Source organism: Dunckerocampus dactyliophorus, chromosome 17 (assembly GCF_027744805.1).
Source record: "Dunckerocampus dactyliophorus isolate RoL2022-P2 chromosome 17, RoL_Ddac_1.1, whole genome shotgun sequence".
Taxonomy (NCBI): Eukaryota; Metazoa; Chordata; class Actinopteri; order Syngnathiformes; family Syngnathidae; genus Dunckerocampus; species Dunckerocampus dactyliophorus.
Genome location: NC_072835.1, coordinates 6,851,125 through 6,860,000, shown reverse-complemented (window position 1 = coordinate 6,860,000; position 8,876 = coordinate 6,851,125). Strand labels below are relative to the sequence as shown.

The following is an 8,876-nucleotide window of genomic DNA, read 5'->3' as shown; positions in this document are numbered from 1 at the left end:
GCTTCACCGACACCTGCTCCTCCTCCACAGCTCAACTATTACACATTCTATTTAACGTTCAGCAAACAGTGAGCACTCGGAGCCACTAGGGGGCGCCCAAAGTGGTCTGCCATTCCAAACGCGGTTCTGTTTGTATTCTGTTTTGACATAAATTGGGTGATGAATATGATTCATTTGTTGGGGAAGATTTCATTTTAAATACTAAAATTGTTTTTATTGTAATGACGATATAACAACATGCATCACTTATTACATTACATGCATCGTTATACTCTATACATTATTAAGCAGTTTTAACAGGCAATATATTGTAGCCTGTCTATTATAACGTCACATGCTGACACATGTTTGCATAATTCAACATGCTCGAAAAGTAGATAGCTTATTCATTTGTGGATAGCTTATTCAGTGATAATGAATAAATAAATAGATAGTAGTAAATACATTAGATATATCATTTAATATCGATTTGAATCATATAATCCCTCAGCCCTACCCCACACGTACACACGTGGTTTGTTCTGCTAATCAGACTAACTTCAGTATTTGTGTGCCACACTGCAGATCAGTAGTGTCTACAACAATAAAAACTATAAATAGATATAGTTGCACTTGAAATCATTCAAGCCCATTGCAAATAGTATTTATTTTCAAAAAGTACAAACTTTCAACAGATAGTCAATTATAAAAAAATAGTGTCTTTTTGTGTAATCAAATGGGTTGAGCTGCAGTATTTAAATAGATTTAGGTGTTTTTGTTTACTGCAAACTACTGCAAGTTTAAATATAATTAACAAAAACGTTTGAATCATTTAATATGTGTTTTTCTCATTAACACAACTATTCGTTTTTACACTTAATATTCTCCATTAAAATATTGAATGTTGACCAAGTATAAAATCCCTCCACAGATGTATTAATTATGAGAGCTCAGCACACTTCCAGGGAGATGGCTCCCATCATGCCTCACATACTCTTAATCATCTGAGTAGCACCCCCTAGCTGTCACAGATGTACAAACGTGTTAGGGGTAAATCAGTTTTTTTTTTCTTGTAACAGCTTTTTCCTTTCTCCTAGATGATGGCAACATGTACTTACAGAAACCAAGATCACAGAGCCGAGGAGAAAACACTATTGAAGGTAGGGCATTTCCTAGGGGTGCAGGGGGTCTACTTCCATAGTAGACCATGGACACACCTGGCCCCCATATTAGTAAGCTGGATCCCCATACAGTGCATCAGCAAACTGTTCAGTCATTAAAATACTAAATTATACCAAAATACCCCAAAAAATAAATTGGAGCAACAACTTTCATTTTTCATGTTATATTTTCATGAAATATTTTTAAAATGCTGTATCTCGTTGTTTCTTTTGTCGATAAATTGTGTGTTGAATATTTTTTTATTTGTTGGGGAAGATTTTCAATACAAAAAATATATTACCATTACCATATGACCATCTCTAAGTATAATATCCATCCATCCATCCATCTTCTATGCCGCTTATCCTCATTAGGGTCGTGAGGACAGTATAATATTGTAAATATAAATCAGTTTTTGTTTATAAATTAAACTTCATCACACAACTGACTTTGCCAGCCACACCGAAGCACATTTGTCATGCAGAACACACCAATATACATAAAGCACAGGTACATCACCTGTATGCTGTTGTACACTATTGGACACCATTATTTAATTGCTTTGAACCCGTTTTCAGCCTGCACATTATTTTCATTATAGTCGTATTGTTAGTAACTTGTGTGCAATACATGAAACTACACAACACACAAAAGCACATTTGCCATGTAGACCACAGCTAAAAAGTTACCTGCAATTATTCTAAAGTAATTCCAATTTGGCATCTTGTGTTTACAAGTTAAAAGTAACAATTGTTTATTTGCTGCCGTAAGTGCACTTCTAGCTCGATCTGTGTACAAAAGCGACTTTGCCCATCATGAAGTACAAAGTATGCAAATCGTATTGGAACAATTTTACAACAATTATATATTTATCAACTATAATCACAAGTCAGCTGTTTATTGTAATATAGAGGGAATTATGAACAAAACTTACAGTAGATAACAAAGCAGCAATCTGTTTGATGGTAATTTAGTTACTAGAAGTTGCACCAGAGATATAACATTTTATAAAAAGTGTAACATCTCTCCAAGACGTTGTAATATTTCCCCAAACGTCAAGGCTATTCGTCAACTTGTTTCTTGCGGTCTTTGTCGCCATCTTGTGGGCTTTAGGAGTAAAAGTGCAATTGCCATGTGGGACACGCCATGCCGAACACCAAGCACATGAAATGTGCCCTCTGCCACCTGTGGAGGGCTTGTTATGGTGGAAAGCAACTTTTATGGCTTTAAATACATTTTCAGGCCACGCTGAGCCACATGTGCTTTTATAAGATTTTAAAGTTTTTTTAAGGTTACATTGTGCTTAAAGGAATAGTTCGGATTTGTATTTTTTGACAGGAAATTGTATGACCATCTCATCAGCAGTGTAGTGCATCAATTGTGACTTACCCTCCACTTTGTCTTGTGAGCCCAGTTCTGGTCATTTTTTTGTGTTTAAGAAAGGAGTTGGTGGGGTCGCTTAGAAGTAAAGCATTCTGCTTGTTAAAACAATTCGTTTGAAAGAGTAATGCATCACAAAACCGTTGCCCACAAAAAAGTCAGACCTCTAAATCGTTCTGTGTTTTTTCTCTTTGTTGCGACCGCTTGTTCATTGTTGTGTATGTGTTCCACAGTGTTTGCATGCGCCGATGACGATTGCTGCGACGCGAGAGAGTTCAAGTAAGTGGTATTGTCACAAAAAATATCTACCAAAATGATGCAAACTTTAGAATTAATTAGCTGGGGCCTCACTGATAAAACTGTGTGGAAATCTGACTAAAAGTCTACGTACGCCAGAAATCCAAAATGTGCTTGTAGGCCAAAATATTCAGACTTTTAAAAAAAGTGGTGTATGCACACAATTTGTGCTTCACCTGCTGTCCAAATGTCCGTACGTATCTCCGCCCCACGTCACACCCTCTCCACGCCTTCAGTTTGCCATCAATGCAAAGTGGCTCATGAATGCGGCATCCATATTTAATGACCCTTGATTGTATTTTGCTCGGTTCTTCTGAATCATGGCTGCTGAGAAGCCGATGACGAAGAAGCGGAACTTCTCCAAAACTGAGGTGGAAATCTTGGTTGGAGAGCTGGAGGCCCGTAAAAACATTTGGAGGACACAGCAGTGGCCTTATAACGAGAAGCGTCCGTTGTCAAAGCGTCAGTAGAACCATGGCAGAACTTTTAAAAAAGTGGTTGGATATCAAGGCACACATTTCCATTTTTACTGAGCATGTTTCTACAGTTTTCCTAATTGATACCACACTTAAGATTAATATAAGCTTAGCAAAATCTGTTTCATTTAAAGCTGGATGCAGTGACTCAAAAGCGGGGATGAAGTTATGTCAAAAATCATTTCCTGTAATTCCAGACAGATAGTTTAAAAATGAACTTAATGATGACATTAACACCATCAAAATATTATCATATTATAATGCTTTTATGAGGAACTACTGTATGTTGTTTCTAAGCACAACAAAAGAAAAGCCCATCATTTGACCGAGTAAGTTCATGCACACGGCCGTGACACTGTCCAACAAATAAAGTGTGATGACATACTTCACATATGCAACGAAAACGGTCTTATTTTTCGATAAAATGTAAATGAAGATGTGTAAAATGTAAATGAGAAAGGGAGCATTAAGGACATATTAGCATTGTATCTTTATTGATTTGATTTAATGATTTCATTTGACAACCTGATATTTGCTATAATTAATACAGTATTAATTGAACACATTATATTATCCATCCATCCATTTTCTATACCGCGTCTCCTCATTAGGGTGGCGAGGGCATGCTGGAGCCTATCCCAGCTGACTTCGGGCGATATGCGGGGTGCACCCTGTGCCCTGCCACACAATGGCAGGGCACATATAGACAAACAACCAATCACACTCATATTCATACCTATGGACAATTTAGAGTTGCCAGTTAACCTAACATGCATGTTTTTGGAATGTGGGAGGAAACCGGAGTACCCGGAGAAAACCCACGCACGCACAGGGAGAACATGCAAACTCCACACAGAAATGCCCAACGGAGAATTGAACCCAGGTCTTCCTGATCTCCAGGCTGTTACTGTGTTGACCGACATGCTAACCACGAGTCCACCATGCGGCCCCATTATATCATCATGATTATAAAATAAAATTATTAAGTATTCAAGCACTGCGTTGTTTTTTATTTGTCTTTTAGTCGGGATACTACTTGCTCGTGCGGAATGGTGTTCATGAGAAATGCTATGTTAAATAGCAACACATATATTTTAAGTCAATAACCACGTTTAAAGCAATGATGTATAAATCTTTACTGGCTTCCATTGCATGTTTATTTCTAACGTGATTTCACCTCATCGTATGTGCGTCGCCTTTTTGCCATGTCTCCAACTACAAAGGTGGCATCGCGGTGCACACATTCTCACATCAAGTTGTGTTTTTATAGGTACCGTACTTTGCATGGAAAACGACGTACGCAGCTTTTTGACCAATTTTGTGCATACACTAGCTCAGGGGTAGGGAACCTATGGCTCGGGAGCCAGATGTGGCTCTTTTGATGCCTGCATCTGGCTCTCAAACATGTCTTAACACGATAAAAATGTATTTTTGTTTTTTTGTTCGCTGACCTTTTATTGTACATTACAGAAATCACAGTGTTAAAAATAACACTCAAAATATAAAACTTTGTTATGCATTTTAGTCCATCCATCCATTTTCTACCACACTGCGGGTGGCCAGAGCCAGTGCCAGCTGTCCTTCCAATATTTTCCGGGTCAAACACCAAAATTCGATTATCACTGGATAATGCGGTAGCCTATTCGCGGTAGCCTATTCGCATGAACTTCCCTTCCTTAAATCAAATAGTCAGATCGCTAATTCTGGAAAAAGAAAAAGATACGGAGTACGGTGCAAAAGCACGCAGCACCAGAAGTCGCATTAATGGTAAGAAGTAATTTATTTATTATTGGATTGCTTCAGTGTAACAATGTTAATAAAAAGAATAACTTTAGAGGTCCTCCTTAAAAATGCCCACATTTACTTGTACTCAATGTTAAAAAATATTATATGGCTCTCAAGGAAATCCATTTTAAAATATGTGGCTTTTATGGCTCTCTTAGCCAAAAAGGTTCCCGACCCCTGCTGTAGACAAATGTGCATTCAAAGTTTTTTTAAGGTTACATTACGGCAGTGGTTCTGAATTATTTTCTCTCAGACTCCCTCATTGACAACCTGATTAATATGAATTCATTTATTTGTAAAAATCTCTTTAACTGTATGTATATATGAGTTGTTGACACCAGCATTGTTCAAGCATGAAGAAAGACACTGACATACCTGCCAACCTTGACGAATGTTAGGAGTTATCGTCAACTTTGGTTGCATTATTTTTTTTAATTTGAAGACCTACAGTATTTTCATAAAAATATTCAATTCCACAAATTCATGTTTGTAACAAAAGCTTATTATTTTTTATAAAAAAAGGTACTGGATCGGAACGGCAAGCCTATAAAAAAATCCCTAGTTTGCATTTATTGCGGCTAAAATGTTGGCTGTTTTCCATGGCAAATGTTTCTTTGTGTGGCTGGCAAGCATTCCACACACGTTTTGCCATAACTTAAAAGGTTATGTATGGCATCCCCATCAGCAGCGTAGTGCATCAACTGTGACTTTTCCCCCAGTTTATCCCGTGAGCTGACTTTTGGTCGGTTCGTCAAGGAAAATAGTTCTGGCTAGCTGGTGGGGTCACTTAAGAAAAGCGTTCTGCTTTTCAAAACAATATGCGTTCAAAAGAGTAATAAATTTGCATCACTAAACAGTTTTCCAAGAAAAAGTCAGACCTCACAATTGATTGCCGTTATTTTCTCTCTGTTCATGTCCGGTGCGCTGCCGCCAGCTGTCAGCTCTTGCGCACATTTCCATCACCTGTTTCACATTGTTTACTGCTGGGATCGTGAACATCAGACTACGAAACAAGTGATAGCGACGATACCAACAGTCATTTTTTTCTTATTTTGACTGCTTACCAAATGGGTAAAACTAGTTTTTACCTGCAACAGCAGGTAAAAATTTCAGAACACGTTTCTTCCTCTGTCTTGGCCGTGTAGGAACCTAATCGTTCTTGCTGAAGTGTGCACTATGAAGCTGTTTCATCCCGGCCAATGCATACACAGACAGCATACGGCAAGAAGCCAAAGTTGTCTAATGTCTGTGACAGAAAAACCATGGAACATACCGGGCAATTCAGACACCTTCTTGTCGTTACAGCCCAGAGGCCTTACTTATAAAGCTAGTGCAGGGGTCGGGAACCTTTTTGGCTAAGAGAGCCATAAAAGCCACATATTTTAAAATGGATTTCCTTGAGAGCCATATAATATTTTTTAACATTGAGTACAAGTAAATGTGGGCATTTTTAAGGAGGACCTCTAAAGTTATTCTTTTTATTAACATTGTTACACTGAAGCAATCCAATAATAAATAAATTACTTCTTACCATTAATGCGACTTCTGGTGCTGCGTGCTTTTGCACCGTACTCCGTATCTTTTTCTTTTTCCAGAATTAGCGATCTGACTATTTGATTTAAGGAAGGGAAGTTCATGCGAATAGGCTACCGCGAATAGGCTACCGCATTATCCAGTGATAATCGAATTTTGGTGTTTGACCCGGAAAATATTGGAAGGACAGCTGGCACTGGCTCTGGCCACCCGCATTGTGGTAGAAAATGGATGGATGGACTAAAATGCATAACAAAGTTTTATATTTTGAGTGTTATTTTTAACACTGTGATTTCTGTAATGTACAATAAAAGGTCAGCGAACAAAAAAACAAAAATACATTTTTATCGTGTTAAGACATGTTTGAGAGCCAGATGCAGGCATCAAAAGAGCCACATCTGGCTCCCGAGCCATAGGTTCCCTACCCCTGGTCTACAGTTTACAAATTACAGGTGAAATTTTGTATATGGTAACCTTTAGTTAAATTTATATGACTATTTAAGTGTTAAAAGTTAAAAATAAGAATCTACGTACCGTATAATTCAAGACAATTTCTTCATGCCAAGGTTCAGAGCACGAGAATAAAAACATGCCAAGATTGCCAAAAATTTGGTTATCTTCAACTCAGTTTCAAATAAAACATTAAAAAAGGCAACATTTGGAATCATCAACATTCAATCAATATTACCAACGTTTACGTTGATATTACATCTGCAGGGCTTTGTCGCCATCTTGTGGGTTTTAGGCGTAACTACTGTTTTCAATGCAACGTATTCTGCTCACTTCAAGCTTTCCAGTGCCTCCCCAGAGCACTTCAGTTGAGGCGCACGTCAACCTGGAAAATCCCTGATTGACACTAAATCCGGGGCGCCTCATTTACACTAAATCGAAGTAAAAAGACAATTTCTGAATGCGGTCCTGCACTACACTAAATACTGTGCATATATTAGACATCTGTGACCTATCGTTTGCTTTGTCTGACTTGTCTGACTTTGTGTGACTTGTTACTTATAATTGTTCACCATCCGTGTTTACCAGTTTTACTGTTTACCAATATTTCTGAGGGCAATGATCAGGATGGAACTGTTAACAGTACAGTTTGAACTTGTTTTGGGTAACAGTCTGAAATTAAGGGCTAGTGTGCTAAGAATGGCAAACGCACACACACACACACCCGCACACGCACACACACAAGTGGTTTGTTCTGCTAATTCTGATTCAGGCTAACGTCAGTAGTTTTTCATTGCAGGAATGTTGACAAAATTTCTGAAGAGAAACTATAAATAGGTATAGATACATACATATGATAAAGAACTCATTCAAGCCCATTGCAAATTATATTTTTTTGCAAAATGTACAAACATTCAATAGATTGTCAGTTATAGACAAATGATGACTGTAAAGTTAAATGGGTCGAACTATTGAAATACATTTTGTTTTTTTGGTTTATTGCAAGTTTAAATGAAATTCATAAAAAGGTTTGAATCATGTTTGTATGTTTTTTGTAATTGACAAAACACATAAAATGCAATAGCTGATAGTAAAATATTGAATGTTCACTATGTATTAAATACGCCCACAAATGGATGAATTAACTGTGTTAACAGAGCTCAGACGCTCTTCAAGCTTGGCTCCCTTTGGCAACTGGTCATGTTTGGGAAGCATCTTGCCTGTAGGGGGTAGCACAAACTTGGTTCCAGGGCATATTTTTTTTAATCATCTGAGTAGTTGCTTGCCTAAACATGAATTTAAAAAAAATTAAAAATGCCACAGATCTCCAAATGTCTTATAGTATATAGCACTTTTTAATTTGTAACAATTTTTTCATTTCTCCTTCTAGATGCCGTCAACATTAGTTTACTCAAGGCCAAATCAAGATGACAGAGCTGAAGAAAAAACACAAAGGTAGGGCAGCTTTTAAGCGTTTGGTGCATCTGTGGTTCATTGTTGGGCAGTTTTGGGCCATGTTCATAAATGCACTATATTTGGTCTGAAAGGTGGTTTTAAGCAATAACTGTTAGCTTTAGTCACTGCAAGCCAGCAGAAGGTGCCATAGGCTCAAATCTCATGTATGTGGTGTAGTTTCTTACCCCCTGCATGGAAAATGTGGTTTTGTGCTGCTGGGATGTATTGCTGGGCAGTTACAGGCAAAATGAAAAAAAGTAACTCATTCGGCCTGAGCAGGTGTTTCAAGCACTTTTTCAGTGGTTTGGTGCATATGTGGTTCATTGTTGGGCAGTTGTGGGCCATGTTCATAAATGCACT

At 37.8% G+C, this 8,876-nt stretch overlaps 1 long non-coding RNA gene across 1 annotated transcript in view; it reads left to right on the top strand.

Annotated features, from left to right (window-relative positions):
- Positions 1–8,485, top strand: part of LOC129170160 (uncharacterized) — an 8,878-nt gene extending 393 nt beyond the window's left edge. The window contains exons 2-4 of the long non-coding RNA XR_008566539.1: positions 1,077–1,139; positions 2,754–2,799; positions 8,452–8,485. This is a non-coding gene — a long non-coding RNA (uncharacterized LOC129170160). The remainder of the gene's footprint in view (positions 1–1,076; positions 1,140–2,753; positions 2,800–8,451) is intronic.
- Positions 8,486–8,876: the final 391 nt, after the last annotated feature.